This window comes from Miniopterus natalensis, chromosome 12, assembly GCF_054644295.1.
Source record: "Miniopterus natalensis isolate mMinNat1 chromosome 12, mMinNat1.hap1, whole genome shotgun sequence".
NCBI lineage: Eukaryota > Metazoa > Chordata > Mammalia > Chiroptera > Miniopteridae > Miniopterus > Miniopterus natalensis.
In genome coordinates this window covers 23,809,818-23,831,164 of record NC_142092.1, presented here as the reverse complement: position 1 = coordinate 23,831,164, position 21,347 = coordinate 23,809,818, and the positions used below count along the sequence as shown (strand labels likewise).

Genomic DNA, 21,347 nt, shown 5'->3' with positions numbered 1-21,347 from the left:
CAAAAAAGTTTTCTTAAGCAGCTTGCTAAAGCTGAAGTCTTTAATTGTCTCAAGGCTCTATATGAAACATCTAACAATTAACCACATGCATTTCCATCCACCTACCTGGCAATGCAAAAGGAAAATGCAGGGATTAAGTAAATGCCAGGGTCCCTTGATAAGCAGAGACATGTCTTACTTATCTCTGTAAATCCAATTCCTGTGTAGCCCAAAGCCTGGTGTAAAGTACGCACTCAATAAATGCTTGTTAAATGAAACAATTAATTCTTTTGACAGGTCCATTTCCCTAATTTTACAGGGACATAATGAATTATCTCGGCCCCATTCTGGATTGTTAGACCTATAAAAACCAGGGGAAATGCCCAGTTTAATTAAACCTTATAAATGTCCGTACGATTATTTATATCAACCTTTCTAATCACTGATGTTTTCTTCAAATATTAGAAACAAGAATCTCTCTTGAGGGTTACAGGCAAGGGCCAAATATTAGTCTCCTAGTCAGACCATCATTTAGGATATGGTTTGGTCAGAGACGCTGGATGCTGCCAAGTTTCTGAGCCTTGCCAGCACTGATATGCTTTAATCAAGGAAGTAAGTGGTAGTTTGTCCAATACATTGCTCCCCGATCTGTCTTTATCTATGCCAAGACTTCCTCTTATATACAGGATGTAAAGAAAATAGTTATGCAAAAGCCCCTGAAAAGAAAGAAGATATTATTCAGATGACTTCCATAACAACATTCAGGTAATCTTAAAGAAGAAGGTTGTCACTTCAATGGGATAGGATGACCTCACCATTCTGAAGCTGGAAATATTTTTACTCTTGCTTTGCAAATGAAGGTGACTATTAGTACCTACAAGAGGGGAAAGGCTCACAATATCCTCATGGATTAATCAAGAAGTAAATTTTAAAAGACTTTTAGCTACATTCAAAATTAATAATAACCAACACAACACACAAATGACAATGGCCAAAACTGCCCTAGGTAAAATTTGTCGGAGATTTGAAATCAACAAATCCTGACCTGAAAGAAAAAAATTAGACTTCATAGGAAAAGAAAAAATAAAATGTAAAACTGAAACTGTACATCATAAATGTGTATGACTAAAAATGAAACAGAAGAATCATTTTTTGTAATTTTATTTTGAATTGGTATTGCATGAATATGTATGTGTATAAAACTGAGAAGACAAAATGCATACAGAAGAAAAAATTAATCTCATTCACTCCCTTACCCCCAGCAACCCACTTTTTCTTACTGAAAATAGCAAGTATAAGCAGGTTCTTGTGTACCTTCCAAAGACACAATTCTAATATGAACCCAGAAATAGAACTGCTATGTCAAAGGGTATATTCAAATTAAATTTGGTCAATTTGGATAAACTGTCCATAGAAATTAGACCCATTTACATTTCCACCACTGTATGAGAATGTGGATTCTCAATACCCTTGCCAATGTTTTCACCTCTACTAGGTTTATAGATGAAAAAAATGTTATTGGTTTATTTTTATTTTTTGTTGACACTATTACAGATGTCATTTTCCCACCTCCATGCAGCCCCAGCGCCCCTCTCTGGCCATCACCCCACTGTTGTGTGTGTCCGTGTGTTATGCATATCTGTTCTTTGGTTAATCTCTTCACTTTCTTTCATCCAGTCTGCCCATGCCCCTCCCTTCTGACAGCTGTCAGTCTGTTCCATGTATCCATGCCTCTGTTTCTAGTTTGTTCATCTGTTTATTTTGTTCTTTATATTCCACATAAGAGATCATATGGTATTTTTCTCTCTCTGACTGGCTTATTTCACTTAGCATTGTACTCTCCAGGTCCATCCATGCTGTCGCAAAGGGTAAGATTTCCTTCTTTTTTACAGCCATGTAGCATTCCATGGTGTAAACGTCCCACAGCTTTTTTAATCCACTCATCTGCTGATGGGCCTTTGGGCTGTTTCCACATCTTGGCTATTGTAAATAGTGCTGCTATGAACATAGGGCTGCATATATTCTTTCGAATTAGTGTTTCCAGTTTCTTCAGATAAATTCCCAGAAGTAGAATCACTGGGTCATAAGGCAGTTCCAGTTTTAAATTGTTGAGGAAAGTCCATATTGCTTTCCAGTGGCTGCACCAATCAGCATTCGCACCAACAGTGCATGGTGGCTCCCTTTTCTCCACACCCTCGCCAGCACGTTTGTTCATTTCTGATCGCCAACAGTGATTTTCAAGTGTAAAGGGCACAAATGGTTTTCGACATTCAAATACTCAGGAAATATTGTTCCTGTGAATACTTCCTAAGAAATGTGCTATGAGTTTCAGACAACGGAAAAAGATAAAAATATTAAAAGATTTGATGATGAGCATTCTATATACTTATTATATATATAAGTATGTGTATATTATAAAACTAAGTTTAAATATGAGCTAAAATAATTATCAGTGCTTTGATAGGTAGTCTTGAAAATACATCTTTGAACAATTGTGCAAGAATTTCTGTGGGGTAGCCTCCTGGGTGAGCACTGCCAGGTGTAGGGGGCACCGGTGGACCTTTGACGGGTCCTGCTCACTGTCCTCCCAGAGGAGGGGCCTCTCCCACTTCTCTCCAGGACCTGCTGGGGCCTCTGCCACCTCATGTTGTCCCCAGGGCTAGTCACCACCAGCCTAGAAGCCTGCCAGTCTGGTGGTGATAGAGTGCTCTCCCCACAGTGTTGACAGTGCGTGTGTCCCCATCGGGGAGGTTGGGCATCTCTGACATGTAGAGGCGTGTGCACTGCCTCTGGTTGGAAATGCCTGTGTTTGCCCTCTGTCCCTTTAGAAAACACTGACTTTTTAGTTTTTCTCACAGGAAAATCTTTCCCTGGCCTTGGGTTGTGAGAAATGCTTTCCAGTTTGTGGTTTGTCTTCCAGATTTCTGCATTTTTCTTGTTTTTGTTTTGGACAAAGGAAGAGCCAGCTGTTGCCTGACTGGCTTCTGGCCCTGGGGTCACCCTTAGCACATTGGTCTCTACCCTGAGATTATGCTCACACTTACTAAAGGGGCTTCTTTCTTCTACATCTGACCTCTAATCCACCTGGGATTTCCCTTTCAAGTAACAAAAATGCTATTTCAGAAAAAGACAAACAAATATGTGAACACACAAAAAGGCACCTATTATAAGATCCCATGTATAGGAAACGTCCCGAACAGGTAAAGGAGCAGAGACAGAAAGCAGATCAGGGGTTGCCAGGGGCAGGAGGCGTGGGGAGTGAGCACTGTTGGGGCAGGGTTTCCTTTTGGGTGACGGGACATCCTGCAACCAGGTAGTGGTGATGCTTGCATAGTACTGCGGATGTGCTTCACTCTCTGAAATGGCACAATTTAAAGTATGAGTAACTGTATTACATAGGGATGGGTTACACAATGGAAAAATGAGGCTAAAAGCAGAAAAAAAGAAAATAATTAAATAAAAACACACACAAAAAGACCCCAAATAACAAAAAAACAACAAAAAAACTGAATCACACCGTGGTGAAAAGAAAAACATAACAATGAAAGAAAATAAAAGAGGTCAAAGAAGGGGGTAAGAGAAATTCTTCTGATGGGAGAGGGCACGCGGGCTCAACGTGTGGCTCTCGAGCTGGCCCTGATGCGTCTTCCAGGGGCAGCTCCTCCTCTGTGGCAGGAACCAGGGCCGGTTCGAGGGAGGGCTCTTCAGGCCGGGCTGGAGGGGCCTCGGTTACATCAGCAGGTGCTGCCCAGGCCGGCCAGGGCTCCAGAGCTGCAGCCGGAGGTGGAACCACTGCTGGAGGTGGACACCCCTCCAGGTCTGGAGAGACCCCCATGTCTGCCCCTGCATCGGGGTCCTCGGGATGTACGACAGTTGTTGAAACAGGAGCCGGCTCTGCCTCCTGGGCTGGTGCTGGAGTTGTGAGAGGAGAAAAGGCCACCCACGTGCCTGTATGTCCATGTGCCCCCCAAAGGTATTTGCCCATGGCCAGCCTCTGGGAATTCTCCTTGTGTGTCTGCCACCGACCGCTCCCCATAAGCCTGCATGCACTTCTATCCCCCATCCCTCCCCCACCTCCCCCACCTTCTCACCCTTGGCTCTAGGTCACCTCGCCCCATTTGTTTAACACGGGCATGGGCCTCCAGGCTGGAGTCAGAAATTGTGAGCTGCCTGTGGAGTCTGGATGGTTTCAGAGAAGGAGCCCCACTCTGGCCCTCCACGGGCCCTGGTTCCCCCGACCTCCAGGTGGCCACACTCACTCCAGGCCTGCTCTGGCCCTCAGTGGTGTGGCTCACTGCCCCTCACAGGTGGACATGGGGCGGGGGTCCTCATCAAGCAGCTGCTGTTTCTCCAAGTCCTGGGTTGAGCTCTGCAGTGACAGTGACTGGCAGCCAGTCAGGAGGCCTCAAGCCCTGCCTGGCCCTTGCCACTAATGCTTCTGCTACTGCCCTCTGGTCCGGGATCAGGCCCAGCCCTGTGTCTGCATAAACCTCCACCCAGGGGAAATGAGATTCGCCTCCAAGGCTTGGGATTAACCTCAGGCAGAGGGCGCCACTCTCAGTCCATGCCCACCCAGCCAGCCTTGACCTGGGGTATGAACATGACAGGCCCACCAGGCTTCTGACTCTCCTACCCCCAACCTGTTCCTGTTCTGGGCAGGCCCTCCCCATGTGAACCCCCATTCTACACACACACAAATACATGGGAAAGGTACATAGGGCTGCTCAGGTGGGGTCAGAGTGGTGGCCTGGCCTGAACAAAACCACCCTGGGCCTCCCTGTGTTACCTCTGGGTCCTGCCGTGAAAAGGGCCACAGGTGTCTGGGCTGAGTTCGGAACCTGCAGCAGCCACGTAGGAACATACTCTCCACTGCCTCTTTTGAGGTCACAGCCGTGGGACACTGACAGACAACATGAAAACATGTCCTCTCCAGTGTCTCTATCCAAGTGAGCTGGGGAGGGGCTGTTCTAGAATGTGGCTGCCTGGTTACCAGGGTTCCAAGTTCTGTTGGGCTCCATCATCGGGAAGTGAGGTCACTGCTCTTGTCAGGAAGTGAGGTCGCTGCTATTGTCTGGCTCGAGGCAGGGGACCCAGGCAGTCCTCTCATTCCTTTTTTTTCTTAATTGAATTTATTGGGGTGACATTGGTTTGCAAAACCATTCATGTTTCAATGAATGGTACAATTCAATAAAATATAATCTGCATACTGCATAATGTGCTCATCACCCCAAGCAAAGTCTCTTTCCATGCCCATCTCCCTCCCCTTTGCCCACCTCCACCTAGCCCCCACCCCCTTTCCCTCTGGCTGTCACCACTGTCGTCTGTCTATATGTAATGCATGTATGTTCTTTGGCCAATCTCTTCACCTTCTTTCATCCAGTCCCCTCCAGTGCCCTCCCCTCTGACAGCCGTCAGTCTGTTCCATGTATCTGTGCCTCTGTTTCCAGTTTATTCATCAGTTTCTATTTTGTTCATTAGATTCCACATATAAGTGATAGTATATAGTTTTTGTCTTTCTCTGCCTGGCTTATCTCACTGAGCATAATACTCTCCAGGTCCATCCATGCTGCCGAAAAGGGTAAGAGCTCCTTCTTTTTTATGGCCAAGTAGCATTCCATGGTGTAAATAGCCGCAGGGTTTTCACCCACTCATCTGCTGATGGACAGTTAGGCTGCTTCCAGACCTTGGCTACTAGAAATAACACCGCTATGAACATAGGGGTGCATATTCTTTCTGATTGGTGTTTTGGGTTTCTTCGGATAAATTCCCAGAAGTGGGACCTCTGGGTCATAAGGCAAGTCTGTTTTAATTTTTTGAGGATACTCCATACTGCTTTCCACAGCGGCTGCACCAGTCTGCATTCCCACCGACAGTGCACGAGGGTTCCCTCGTCCCCACACCCTCACCAACGTTTGCTGTTTGTTGATTTATTGATAGACATTCTGACAGGCATGAGGTGATCTCATTGTGGCTTTAATTTGCCATCTCTCTGATGATTAGTGACATTGAGTGTCTTTTCATATGTCTCTTGGCCACCTGTATGTCCTCTTTGTAGAAATGTCTATTCAGGTCCTTTGCCCTTTTAATTGGATTATTTGTCTTCCTGGTGTTGAGTTGTATAAGTTCTTTATATATTTTGGAAATAATATATGTATTTCTCTTAATATAAGTGAGGTTGGTCATTTTTTCATATGTTTAACAACTGTCTAAATTGCTTTTTATGTCCACTGGCTACCTATCTAATTGTTTCAGCATCACTTATTTAGTTACTCCTCAATTTTAAGTGCTACCTTTTTTTGCGTGTTTTTTTTTAATTCTCAGCTGAGAATATGTTTATTGAGGGGGGAGAGAGAGAGAGTGAGCGAGAGAGAGAGAGATTGATGAATTGCCTCATCTTATGTGGCTGGACCAGGGATCAACCCCACATCTTAGGTACATGTGCCATGACTGCAAATTGAACCCGCAACCTTCTGCTGTACAGGACCAATGCTTCAACCAACTGCACTACCCGGCCTGTGCTTAAGTGGGACCTTTATTATATACTAAATTATTTTATGAGTTTGGGTTTATGAATTTTGTGCTTCCTTATTTATTAATCTATATTCATATTCCAGGACTATGCTGTTTTAATTGCTATAGATTTATAATAGATTTCAATATCAGATAGAGTCGGTACCCTCTCATTACGTGTCAATTTTCTGGCTATTACTGTTTATTTTTTACAGTAACTTTAGAATCAGATTGTTTAGTTTTTAAAAATATTTTTAGTATTTTTATGTGGATGAAAATTCTTGATGAAATTTAAATCTACAATATTAAATTAGGTATAGATAACTGCAAAAAACAAAAACAAAATTCATAATGACAGAAGCTATACCTCAATAAGGAGATTGACGTGAGAACTAAAAAATATAATATACTGACATGACACATGACTAAATAACAAAAAAGCTAGTTAATATGTTTATTGAAGAAATAATTGAATGAATAAAGAAAGAAATGAATAAAACCTTTGATTTACCATCAGCAAGTCATGAATGAATTTTGTACACTGGCCCTCACCCATTAGCCCCTTTTCCCCTTGCCACAGAGGGTGTATAACTAAAATTCCCAGCCAGGCTCGCCACTTTCAGAAGTTATATCGAAGATCTTGGGTGCAAAAAAATTAATTGACTTATACAGTTATCAAACTCCTGACTTTTCCTCCATGAATATAATTTTCTACTCGGCTAGGTTAATCTTTTTTTTTTTTTTTTAATGTATTTATTGATTTGAGAGAGAGTGGAAGGGGGAGAGAGAGAGAATCATCGATGAGAGAGAAACATCCATTGGCTGCCTCCTGCACACCCCCTACTGGGGATTGAGCATGAAACCCAGGCATGTGCCCTGACCTAGAATCCAACCTAAGACCTCTCGGTGCATGGGAAGACATTCAACCAACTCAGCCACATCAGCCAGGGCTCAGCTAGGTAAATCTTGCCTGAGAAACTTTACTAAAGTTTAAATAATTCTCAGTGGTAAACCCACATCGTTCACCTCTGATGCTGAACTCAACTGCTTTCTGGCTGACACCATTTCACAACGGCGGACTGGACCTATAAAGTTTATGAAATATTAATAAGGTGTTTTTGAAAGAAATTAATACACAGTTTTCATTTTATAGGTTTTGAGGATAAGGTTGACTTTAACTGATTTTAGGGGTCTTTTTGGATTTTGCCTTCCAATGCACTGAGCACATATTGATGCCCCTCTCCTGTGGCAATAAAGGAGCTCTGACTAGGAAATCGCTGCAAATTCTTTGGTGAAATTCAGGCCCAAATAGAAGATAACTTTCAATTGCAGCCAAGTGCAGAAGCTCAGCTTTGGGCCAGAGGGGAAGACAGACCAACTGAGAGTAGGTCCACCTCAGGCAGCGGTTGCTTTCTAAGAACAGCCAGCAGCTGAAGGTGTACTACCCATCAGCAAATTGAGGTCTTGGTAAAGGCTGTCACAACTGTTGTGGGGCAAGGTGTCTGAGTTAGCAGATGCCACCCAGAGTGGACTTCTCTAAGCAATGTAGTCAAAGCCTTTGGAGTGAGAGATACCTAATTCAAAATCTTCGCTCTCCACCTTCTATACAGTCATGAGCATCTTCCACACCCCTCTGAGCCTCCATTTCCCCACCTACAAATTATAATATCTATCTCTGGCACTGGTGTAAAGGATGAGAAACCATGTGCATAAAGGGCCTGGGGTAGTATCTGCCCACACTTGGCACTGCAGAAATGGCCAGTGTGGCTGTGCCGATGTCATCAGAGTTTGGTAGGTCCCAACATCTTGATTCCAGGGATAGCTACTTAAATGAAAGCCAGCTAGAGCTGATGGGAGAGGAGACAGGAGACAGGCTGCTAAAGGGGACAATTAGCCAGGTTGCCAAGGCGCCTAACCAGGTGTTTAAGGCAAGCTTCTTCTCAGAGAAACAGAGCTCAAACCGTGATCCACAGAGCAGGTACATAGGACTGGATCTCTTGGAATTAACTGTACGAAGAAGGATACACCTCTGTCAGCACAGATGGGCCTGGGGTCTCATCCCACACACAGCTCCACCCATAACACGTGTAGGGCCCAGAGTAAAAATACAAACTGAGGTGCACATACAAGTAGAATTATAACTTAAAACTCAAGCTAAGAAACAACAATTTCATAAGATACATTCTCTCCTTCTACCTTGAAAATACATATTCAGAAGGCTTTACAAGTTCAGGGTTGAATGAGAAGTTGTCAGACTCCTTAGAATTCCTCACTGGGACATGTGGAATATTCCTTGACCCCTGGTCCCTAGCCCACCTTCCTTCTCTTCTCACCTCAGCCTCAACTCTGTCTGGTATAGTAAAGGGCCTCATGCTATTACCTGTTGACACTTAGACCAGATGTTCAAGTGCTAGTCACACCCCCTGCTGACACCGGTCCCTTGTTCACCTCTCCATTCATACCCAACAATAGGGTATATCCTCAAATGGGGAAGAGAACCACACAATCCCAGGACATAGGCTTGGGGCCACCTGGGCTGGAAATTCTGCAATATTGGGATTCTAGGGTATGTTCTGAGATGAAGGTGACACAGGCTTCAGCTAGGCATGGAGACATGGCCTTGACCCTACAGACATGTCCAAAAAGGGCCACTGTGGAGACTGAAGTTAGGGAACTCTCTTGCTAGAATCTAAGGTTGCAATGCCCACATATATGAGGTTTGAAATAACCCAACTTATTTTAGACCTTACCGCCCAAAGATAAGGAAACACAGGCAGCACTTCCAGGACCGGCCAGGTGTTGACCGGGACTCATGGGGCTGCACAGTCTACCACTGAGCACTATCTGAGAAGGCAGTAACATGCATTGGGGATTTCGCTGGAGCTTTACTAATCCAGTGGTTCCCTTCTCACGCATTATTACCTATAAGACACAAAGATTTTTAAAGGAAGACTAAAAACCAATTATTATAATTCAATACTAGATATCTGAGAAGCTTGCGTGTTAAGATGGAAAGCTGAGATATACATCTCAGTTTGCTTCATCTGAAGCCCCACGAAAACTTCACCCAAGATATTTTTAAAAAGACAGACCTTCAGCAACAGGGAAAATAAGAAAGAAAACATAGCGACCAAGTGTGGAAATCAGGTGGTCCAGTAGCCCTAGACTTGGCTAAAACAGAGCCAGATCCTGAGCTGTCAGCGCAGAAAGCTGAGCGCCAACGTGAACTATGCCAAACCTTCTTCAAAGGGCACGAGGACTCATAGCACTAAGCGGTCTCTGAATACAAAAGTTAACAGTGAAAGGGTTTAAAATAAGAACTACTTTCCAGAAACTGTTTGGGAACCAATGAGATTCTAATAGAACTAGATCAGCAAGAACTTGGCCTTCGTGGAAATTCTTTAAGAGGCACCTCCTTCAGGCAGATAAACTGCAAAAGATGAGCCCCTTCCAGGTAGGAAAATTAGAAAAGCAAACACATTTACTGGGTGAAGGAATTACTGAGAGAGAAGCATCCCTTTCAGGATTCACTTCTTGGGGAAAAGTGCATGGGCTAAATTTCAGGGCCACCCCCTAACCTCCATCCTTACCACAAAGGAGCGTGCAGTCGTACAAAACTGCATGGCTTTATGCAAGAACCTTGAGTACTTGCAACCTCTCCCCAACCTACCCCCACTTAGGCACTGTCCCTCCACCATCCTGGCAAATATACCTTTATTATTTCATCAGCTTCCCCAGAAGAGGGTCTTATAAACTCTCAGAGAGGAGATGTCAGTGAATTACTCTGTTCAACTCATCCTTTCTTGGGCAGCTTTGTCTTATGGAGGCAATTAGGTTTGTGCTTTGTACTTCGTTTATTTATTTTACTTTTGTTATCTATAAATACTTCAGTGTGTATGTCCTAAAATCAAGGACTTTCTATTACTTAATCGCAGTGCATTTCACAAAATCAGAAAACTCAACATTGTGGATACAATACTATTATCTAATATCCACTCCAAATTACAAATTTACTTGTTGTCACAAAAAATGTTCTTCAGAAACTTCATTTTTTTCTAGGTAAGGCTCTAATCCAAGATTAGGCATTTCATATGAATCTAAAAATAAATAGTGTCTAGCTTAGGGTATCTTCACAAGAGGTAAAGCTATGAAGAAATTAAAAAAACTGTTTAGCACAAAAGCCTGTAGAGTGATAACTCTTGGGAGGTGTTGGAGGAATTGAGAGGATGGGTATTCCAGCATCTTCTCAGGTACCAAGAATAATTTATTTCATAACCTGGGTGGTGGTTTCACAAATTTCCAATTTAATATTATTCTTTAAGCAGTACATATTTACTTTACACACTTTTTGAATAAACAGTACATTTAACATTTTGTTTTCTTTTTAAGAAAAACAATTGGAGAATCTGCTTAAGGTACAGAATAATTTCTTTGTTACCTCTCTCGGACAGCAGGGATTTTTAAGCCTACCCTTACCCGAGTGAGCTCTTCAAAGATCCCCTCATTACATGGGAGGGTCTTGATCTAACTCTTGATCCAACTCTACATCCATGGGAGGGTCTTGATTCCAACTCTTTCATTGCTCAGCCTAAGGCCTACTCTCTTTCCCTAAATGGCTCTTAAAAGATAAGTCTCTTGTTTACCAAGATCTGGAATGACTTTGGGCAGCCATAGATTCGGTGCCTACTTGCTAGTCTAGTTTAAAAATATTTTTTAATATGTTTGGCCCTCAGAAACACCGTTGTGTTTTTTACTTTCCTGTGAGTTTAACGATATACTTGAGGAAATGTTTCTTATAGCTGGTCATTTATTTCTAGGTACTTCCAGACGACCTCATTTCCCCTACTGCAGAAAATAGAAACCTTTACCAATTTTCTTAACTCTCCATTCTAGACCCATTCTTTGGTTGTCTTTTCCCTTTTTCTGCCTCACAAACCCATCCCAGCTATAGTGAGTAGTAGCCACTGCAACAGTAGTCTTCTCATCAAAGACCACCAAATTCTTTTTAGGGTAGGCTCCTCTAGGCCCTTATTTAAAAGGTTTTCTTTACTCAGACAACAAAAGTCTTGACAATAGCACTGCTAAAACTCATCTGCATTTCATTTATTGCCCATGATTCTTGTCAGCTTAAGAATGTTCTCAAATTCACAGATGAATATGGGAGTGAAAGGGGGAGGTGGTGGTGTCAACAAGTGTTAGAACGGAATCTAATAACAAGTTTGCTTTTTTTCAGTCCTGCTTAAAGTCAGCTAAGTTACATGTGGCTGAAAAAATGTAATAATGCCTAAAATTTGGCTGAAATAGGATGCAAGATGTAACCAAACATGTAGTTCAAAAAGAAGTGCTTGAGTTATGATAAACAGATAACAAAATAGGATTTTTAAATAAACAGATATGCATTCTAAAACCTTGTCTCAGACCCCCTAAGAGCTCTTGAGGAAAATAACCTAATCAAGGAGAGAGAAACTAAACATTAACATATCATTTTTCTGACAGCTTGTCTCAAAATCCACATTCTAGTAGTCAATCCATATCCTCTCAAAGTTTTGATTTTGAAAAGTTTGGGGAAATCTGATGAATTTCCAATGTATCATTAGTTTTAAAATTTGCACAGCCATACATGGAAGTATCCCTCCTGATGCACACAAACACATATGAAGTCGCCCCTAGAGGTACTTAGACGCTCAATGAATAAAATTAATATGCATTCTTTCATACATACCACAGGCACATCTGGACTCTTTCAAGCAAGTTTACTCCAAATCATTAAATCTATGCCATAAATTAACAATGACTGAGAGGCTGATTAATTTTCAACAAAAGGACTAAAAGTATTCATATCAATTATTTCAAACATGTGAACCAGTAAACCTTCACACCTGTCAAGAATCACAGGTCTTGCCAAAGAAAAAGCAGCAAGATACTTAATTCTGCAACTCCCCCTAAAAATGTCCTGTTTCCTACTCAAGTAAAAGAGTATTGTATCCTCGAAGCTGCTAGAAAGAGTTGTCTGTATTTGTTCTGTTTCCTTACCTCCCACTCAGTCCTCAGCCCAAATCGATAGTCTCTGCTTTGAATGTTCCAGATACTGCCCTGGCTAAGGCCAATTATATCTGTTTTACCAAGTCTGATGAGCATATTTCCATCCCCATTTGTGCCTATTTCACCACCTTCTTCCAGCTGATGTCCGTAATACTCACTCCCTCTTCTCCTTCCACCGGGCCTCCTCCTGTCCCTTAAATGCTGTGCTCTCCTGGGCTCTGACTTCTTTCGTTCTCAAACTACATGATCTATTTAATGCAGACCTACAGCTTTAAGTAACACTCCCATATGGCACTTTCTAAATCTCTATCACTGGCTAAGATTTTTCTCTTGAGCTTGAGACCTGACCTTTGGACACTTCTCTATCTCCTGTAAACACCTCAGGTTCCACAAGACCCCAAGTGAGCTCATTATTTATCTTGAACTTTCTGTCTGAGGGTGAACACAACACTACCCATCAAGGCAGACATTTAAAGGAGATCCTCCTCCTCTCGCTCTCTAGAGGCAATCATTCACTGGAGCCTACCAATGCCAGCTTCTTAACATTCTTCCCCCCGGTCACCGATGCTGCCGTCATGGTGGAGGAACTCACTATGGTTCTGATGGGTTCCTGCCGTGGCATCGGATTCATCTAGCTCACCAGCTTTGCGCACCTACGTTGTGCTCATCTAACCTGTACACTGCGGCCAGTGTGGTCTTTCTAACATCACTCCTCTGCTTATACTTCTTCGGTAGCTCCCATAATCATGTTTCCCAAACTTGCTTACCGCTAGAGATTCTGAGTCATCAGATCAGAACTAGGACTTAAGTTTCTGTATTTTAATGAGAGCCGTAGCTGATTCTTTTAAGTAGGCAGGTAACACTGATACACAGAATTAAATCTCAGCTTTTTACATAACATGTAACTCCAGCCTCATCTCTCCTGCCTTCTCTTGCCAGAACACTTCAATATACACATGCTATAGTTACCTTTTAACTACACTGAGTCACATATAATTCCCCCCCAGTGCCACAATGCTGTGTTCTCTTACACCTCAACACCTTTCCACACGCTGCTCCCACTGCCCATGATCCAGGCTCTGGCTTGTACTAGTTCTGCAAGACTCAGTCCAAACCTTACCTCATCTATGAAAAGCCTTCTCTGATTTCCTCAATCAGATGTAGGGATATCCTCTCCTATATCCCACAAGTCTGTGTATACCCCCATTTAGCATTTTAGCACCCCCACTGTGGCATTCTAACAGTTTAAAAGTACATTGACCCATTAGACTGGGGGATCTGAGAGAAGAGAGACCTTTTTCTTTTTATCCATAACACCTTACATGGAGGCTAATATTAAATAAATATCTAAGGAATTACCAAATAAATGACTGAATGCCACTTTAAGTGAAAAGGAGTGACTTGGATTCTAGCTCCATTCTGCAAATTGCGACTTGTCTTACCACCAAACAAGTAACACGCCCTCTCAGAACCTCAGTTTCTACATAGGGACAAGTTTAACACAGGACTTCTTTGGTACTATTTTTCAACATTGTATTAGGGGAATGGTCAACTGTATACAAACGTAGAAGAGTGGTAAAAGGAACACCCTGGTGCCCGCACCTAGCTTCAATTATTATCAATTTGCAGCCATCATTTTTTCCTCTATATCGCCACCCACTTCTAAGCAAAAATGATATTTGGATTTTGCTTATAATCTGAAGACTCTGAATTATATTCAAATGCTAATGGCATAGTTTTAGAATTAAAATTATTTTGAGGTAATGTTTTTTCCAAATTGTAACCTCTTGAAATCTGTTGTACAAAATTATAACCAGGATATTGACATTCATACAGTCAAAAAGCCAATTAAATAATAAATTCTAATAATTAAATAATCCCACCTCTTAAAAAAACTGGAAAGTAATAGAAGAACAAAACAGAAAGGGAACTAATAGAAAATTAGTAAGAAAAAGGCAGACAAATATCCAACCATATCAATAATTACATTTTAATGGACTAAACACTCCAAAAGTTTCTTGAAAAAAATTGAGAAGCTGGTTCTAAACTATATATGGAAAGGCAAGAGACCTAGAACAGGCAAAATAACTTTTAAAAGAAGAATGAAGTTAGAGTCCTTATTCTATCTGATTTTGAGATTTATTATAAAGCTACACTAATGAAGACAATATTGTATTGGCTTAAGAACAGATCTACAAATCAATAGGACAGAATTCAGAAGTAGACTCAGACCTATACCATCAAATGATTTTTAACAAAGGCACCAAAGTAAATTGATGGAGAAGGGATTTTTTTTTTTCCAAACATGTTTTTTCCATGAGGAAAAATAAAAATGAAACTGAAGCTCTCCCCAACTTTTCCTTTTTTTTTGCAACATATACAAAAAATAACTTGAAATGGATCGCAGACCTACACATAAAAGCTAAAACCATAAAGTTTCTAAAGGAAAAATCTGTTAGTTTGGGTGAGATAAGTATTTCTTAAATAGGTAAAATAGAGCATTAAATATAAAAGAAAAAATGGTTAAATGAAGTATATCCAAATTAAAAACATGTGCTCTTCGAAAAACAAGGTTAAGAAAGCAAAAGTCAAGACAAAAATTGGGAGAAAATATTTGCAAAACATATATATGACAAAAGTTTGTACCCAGAATATAAAGAGAATACTACTTACAATTTAATAATAAGACAGTCCTAAGAATTTGTTTAAATGGCCAAAGATTTGAACAGACATTTCACAAAAAAAGATAAACAAATAGCCATTAAACACATGAAAAGATACTTGGCCCACCAGACATTAGAGAAACACAAATTTAAACCACAGTGAAATACCATTACACACCCACTAGAAATACAAAAACTAAAAAGACAGACAATTTCAAGTGCTGGTGAAGATATAGAGCAACTGGTACTCCCACACCCTGCTGATTCAGATGCACAGTACACAGTCACTTCGGAAAACAGTTTGGCAATATCTTATAAAGTTAAATATATACTTAGCTTACAACCCAGTGCCCCCATCATAGATATTTATCCAAGAAAAATAAACACACATGTCAAAATAATTCATGCACAGGAATATTCATAGCAACATTATTAATAACCAAAAAATAGAAACACCACAAATGTCACTCGACTGGTACATAAAAAAGAAAATTGTGGCATGTCCATACTATGCAATATATTCATCAATAAAAAGAAACAAACTGCAGGTACATGCACAACATGGATGAATCATGAAAACATTGCAACTAAGTGAAAGAAGCCAGACATGAAGGTGATAGAGTGCAGATCAACGGTGGCCTATAGCCAGGGATCGAGGAAGGTAACTGACCACAATGGGGGCAAGAGAGAGACATTTTGAGGTAATAGAGGTTACTTGATTGTGATATTGGTTACACAACCATATACAACTGCCAAAATCATCAAACTGGACATTTAAAATGGGGCAATTCATTATGCATAAATTAGACCTCAAAGAAGCTAAGAAAACACACATGTGAAAAGTGCATTAAATCAGACAACATCAACGCTACAATCCTCTAATTCTGAAACGATTCTGTTTTTGTATATAAGAGAAATAATAATGAATGCGTGAATAAGCATGAGCCCCACCCATGCCTCTTTACAAGAAATAAGTGAATCATTCTAGATGAGGTATTCACCAAAAATGATGCCATGCTAAAATGGAGCACAAGTGGAGTACAAATTAAAGTTATTTATGTCGGAAAGTTCCTCCAAGCATATGATTCAGAGAGAAAGAGAAGCCAGAACAATCGTGTGACGCTCAATACCTTTCTCGCCCCGGTTTCTCCATTTCGGTTCCTCTGTGAAGTGGTGGATCCAATTCGCCACCCTCCCAGTGCACACTCCTTTCCCCCAAGTACCACCTGGACCTGTATCAGAAAGGAAAGTCGTCAGTGACAAATGTCATTACAGCTCTTCCATCATTATTGTCTTTCCGTCATTCATCTGAGAACCATTCGCTCAGTGCTTGAGTATCAGGGGCAATGTGAGGAGGGATGAGGCTGCTCGAGATTTACTACCCATGGAAGCAAACAAATGCACATGGACATGGGGGATGCATGTATACTTATTGCAGAAAACATTAACCATATATGCCAGTCTTTATTGAACACTGAATATCTGTCGGATGCCATTCTGACTGCTTTTTAGGAGTTATCTCATTTAATGCTCTCATGAACTCTGTGACATAGATGTACATGATCCCCATTTTACAGATGAGGAAATGGAGGCTTGAAACAAGTAAAAAATTTGTCAAGCCATCTAGAAATTCCATGCTCTTTCTGCTACGCCACGTGCTGTGCGTCCTGCATATTATGGGAATACGAAAAAGAAATAAATGAAAACATAATTAAATTAAATAAGAGGTGCTGTTGCTGCCTTTAAGCAGCTCACAATCTCACAGTCAAGAACACAAACAGTCACTGTGACAGGTTTAGAGAATAAGCACACTGGGTGTATGTGTATGAGCATATGTAACATATGTGTAAAAATTGGGTATACTGACAATTGTGTCTAAAGAGACAGGTAAAGGCACAATTTGAAATAAGATGGACACAATTAAAAACTGGATATTCAAATTAGAGCTGTTTCTCCTCTCTAGGAACCCGAGTTGTCCACTTTATAGCAAAAATCTGATTAGAAATAGATTAAAGGTAAATGCAGTGCCATCTAAGTACTTTCAAGTCCCCACAAGGTCTTACTGAAGCTAACATAGAAATGTTGTTTAAGTGCTATTCGAGCATGTGGGCACTGGGTTCTGATTTTTAGGAAGTCTTATTGATTTTCATCTAACTTTGGTATCCCCTTATCCCTAACACCTATATTCTAATTAAATTAACACTAAAGTTTCACATTTATGACACAGTACAGAAACCATACAGTGTACGTATCACACAGGGGCCTCTGAGAGAATCATTTCAACTTAAACACCAAGAGATTGGTCTGAGTCCAAAGAAAAGAAAACAAGGGAAGAAAGGGAAGAAAGGGAAGAAAGGGAAGAAGGAAGGAAGGAAGGAAGGAAGGAAGGAAGGAAGGAAGGAAGGAAGGAAGGGAGGAAGGGAGGAAGGGAGGGAGGGAGGGAGGGAGGGAGGGAGGGAGGGGGAGGGAGGGAGGGGAGGGGGGGGGGAGGGGGGCGGGGAGGGGGGCGGGGAGGGGGGCGGGGAGGGGGGAGGGGAGGGGGGAGGGGAGGGGGGAGGGGAGGGGGGAGGGGAGGGGGGAGGGGGGAGGGGGGAGGGGAGGGGGGAGGGGAGGGGGGAGGGGAGGGGGGAGGGGAGGAGGGAAGGATTTCACTTCTCCCACGGCTGTGTTTGGGGCGGTACCTCCAACCAGAGGTCTCTCTTATCCGCGCATCCCTTCTGTACTTCATCGTGACTGAACTCTTAGTGAACTCGGTAACCTCTCTGAGTCCTAATTTTCTCATCTGAAAAATGTATGTAATCACCAGAAGCCTAAATGTCCCTGGCTGTTGCAGTGTTTAACTGTGGCTGTGTGTGTCAAATAGCCCCTGCTGTGAGGGTGTGTGCCTACACGCCGCTGCAGGCAAGGCCACGGGGAGAGGAGGAGAGCTTGGCCCAGGGAAAGCCAACTTCCCTGCGGAGAGGCCAGGAGCCGCGCCGAGGCCAGCGCGGAGCAGACGCGAAGGGGGAGGAGTGGCACGGGGGGCGGGCGAGGGGCCGGCTAGTGTTGGCCACCCGCGCCAAGGCCCATCAGAAACCTGAGCGTGCGTCCCGCAGCTTACCTCATCGCATATAACCTGAACCCTGAGGCCCCTCGCAGAGCAGTGAGAATGGCAGGCCCTTGGGCAGCAGCGCTGCTGGGGGGATGAAGGGGCCCCCAGAGGCGAGCGCCCACTCCCCCGCCCCGGCGATGGCCGGGAACGCACCCCGCAGAGGGGGCATCAGGGGCATAAGGAGATAATCTGGATGGAGGAAGACGTGGGGCCCTAGGGTGGTCTGTTCTTGTCACTGTCGCTATGACAGTTCCTACAGGTGAGGTGCCCTGGAAGCTCCGAGCCTGCCTGCTCCTGCCAGGATCAGGGCGAGGGAGCCGGTCTATGCGGGCGAGTGCTCCCCAGGTGCGGAGCAGAGGAGGCCGGCTCCTGGCAGGGTGCAAGCGCTTCCCCTCACTGAGTGCGTGAGCCTGGGCACCCCAGGACAGAGCACGCCCCTCCTCCAGGGTGGGGTCTAGGCCCTCTCACATCAACTCCACGCAATGACTTTGCATCGATCTTGCAAGCGATTGAGGAAGGCTCTGCTAGCTCCTACAAGGTGGAAAAAGAGATCCAGTAGAGACAGGATGAAGCTGATTAATTAGTCACATCAAAAATTAGAAACCTGGAATGCCTTTCTGCATCCCGAATTCTTTGGGGTGATCATTTATTGAATGCTATTAATATAAGGAACATAATTTTGAGAATTCCTAATTTTGAATCAACACTGTGTTTGTTAAATAAATCTTACTTGCATTTTTAAAAAAGTATCCGGGAAGGTGTTAAGTCTCAGGATGGCCCAGAATTTCAAATCCTCTAGGAAAAAGAGGAGAGAGAGGAGGAGAGAGAGGAGGGGAGGGGAGGGGAGGGGAGGGGAGGGGAGGGGAGGGGAGGGGAGGGGAGGGGAGGGGAGGGGAGGGGAGGGGAACCAAAATATCAAAATATTAAACTAAATAACCTGGGCCCTTTGATATGTTTTAGGCTTACTTCGTAGAATTCCCTTTGTTCATGCAAATGAGCTTTGCTCATTCACTTAGCAAGAACTCAAAAATATCCTTTCTGTTGCCATTTGAAGAGAAGGTAGCACTTTTGTTTCAATCTGCCTCTTGTTCATAAATATGGCCATCTAAGCTTTATTTTCTATAAAGAATCAAGAGAGTAGGCCTGCGAGCTCTCCCTAGCTTCCCTAGAAGAAATAACAGGGAACAGACTGACAGAGTGGAAAGAGGAGAGACGGAGCCATACAGACCTGGGCTGGAGTCCTGGCTCTGCCTGACAGGCTCGGTAACCCCTGAGCGATTCAGATAATGTTCTAATCTTCATTCAACTGCCTTTCCTATGAAAATGGGAAGAGTAGTGCCTACCTCATTGGGTTATTTTAATGGTTTAGTAAAATGGTGCATGTAAAAGCCCCTAGAGCCTCACTGTTCAACAGAAATATAATGCAAGTCACCTATGTAATTTTAAACTTTGTAGTAGCCTCAATTTTTTTTTAAAAGGGAAACTGTTCATTACAATTACATTTTATTTAACCCAATGTATTCAAATCATTGTTTTGACACCTAAGCAGTAGTAAAACTTATTTCAATGAGATATTTTAATTCATTTTTCCTATTAAGTTTTCAAAAGCCAGTGTGTATTTTACACTTATAATGTGTCTCAATTCAGACACTAAGTTTTCACAGAAAATGCTTGACCTATATTTAGATTTGTTAAAACTTACATTGGAAAAAAAAGGCTCCCTGACCCAAGTTGTTCCAAAATTTTTTGAAAAACTGAATCAAGTGTCAAAGTTTTAAATTTAAAAGAATTAAAATGAAATAAAATTATAAAACTAATTCCTCAGTCATACTATTCCCTTTTCAAGTGCTCAGTAGACACATGCGACTAGTGGCTACTGCATTGGACCATGCAGCCTTGGGGAAATGCCTAGCATATAACGGGCACTCGATTAGTGAAATATTTTCTTCTGTCCACTAATATCTTATCTGAATGTCAAGTTGGTTTTTTAAGTACTGAAGTTTCAACTTTGAGAGCAGTATAAATTACATCTATAAGACTTGTTCCAGGTTGAGAGCCAAGTATAGAGAGCATGATTGTTATTTGCCATCCCATATATTTTCCCAAATCCTGCTCTTCTAGAACTGCGGCCATCAAGCTGCTCTAGTTTTTTACTGCATCTCAGTTAGCCTGACCACTCATATCTCACCCTTCTGGCTTCCCCTATCTCAGGAGGCAAGTAATGATACCAATGTCCCCACTGCATGTAAAAGATGAATATAGGCCAGAATCAGCTTCACCAATCAAACACCCTTGCTGTGGAAATGCATGAGCTATTGACTAAACAAAAATATCTGGGTGCCTATGTGCCACTTAAAGAAATCCATAACTCAATTTTAAAAAACACTGTACATTAGAATTTTACAAAGAGCTTTCTGAATGCCACAGCTGTTAGTGTGAATCTGTCCATCACATGAATATGTTACCTGCTTTCAAAATGGCAGGCGGCTAACAGGACTTAAGTCCATATGCTTTTTGATTCCTCAAGAATGCAGAAATCTGAGAAATTGAAGATTCAGCAGTTTGGACCAGGTCATTAGCTCATTCGGTAGTAACAGTTTGTGGTCCTTGCACCTCAAGTTTTGAGGACCCTGATAGTTTCCCTTGACCTCCTGAAAAGAAAAGGTCAGAGCTGCTAGATGGTCCATGATGCGTGGCACGATGGTGATTATTTTTCCAGATATAAAGACTATCGGCTGTTTCTGGCAGCCCAGTGTCTCTTCCCCATACCTCTGGTAGCGTCTTCCTGATAGTCCTGTGGAGGAATGAACCTTTCATTGGGTGTGGCCGTGTGGGATTCTCAATTAAATTGTTCTCTCCTCCCAGCCAAACAAGTATGTGTTTGCTCCCAACTAAACTAACCAGGCTCTCCCGCTCCCTGAAATCTGAATCTTGAGCAAAGTGTTACAAGAATTTAAAATGGCTAGAGTGCTAACATCTTGAAATTCTGACCTTGAAGAAATTGTCTGTATGTTCTGCTGCTAGATTTAAACTTCCTCGCTGCTCTCCTTTTCAAGGACTAA

The 21,347-nt window shown here is 42.4% G+C and overlaps 1 long non-coding RNA gene across 1 annotated transcript in view; it reads right to left on the bottom strand.

Moving 5' to 3' along the window:
* Nucleotides 1-16,420, bottom strand: part of LOC148091797 (uncharacterized) — a 283,883-nt gene extending 267,463 nt beyond the window's left edge. The window contains exon 1 of the long non-coding RNA XR_015715434.1: nucleotides 16,325-16,420. This is a non-coding gene — a long non-coding RNA (uncharacterized LOC148091797). The remainder of the gene's footprint in view (nucleotides 1-16,324) is intronic.
* Between the last annotated feature and the right edge of the window lie 4,927 nt (nucleotides 16,421-21,347).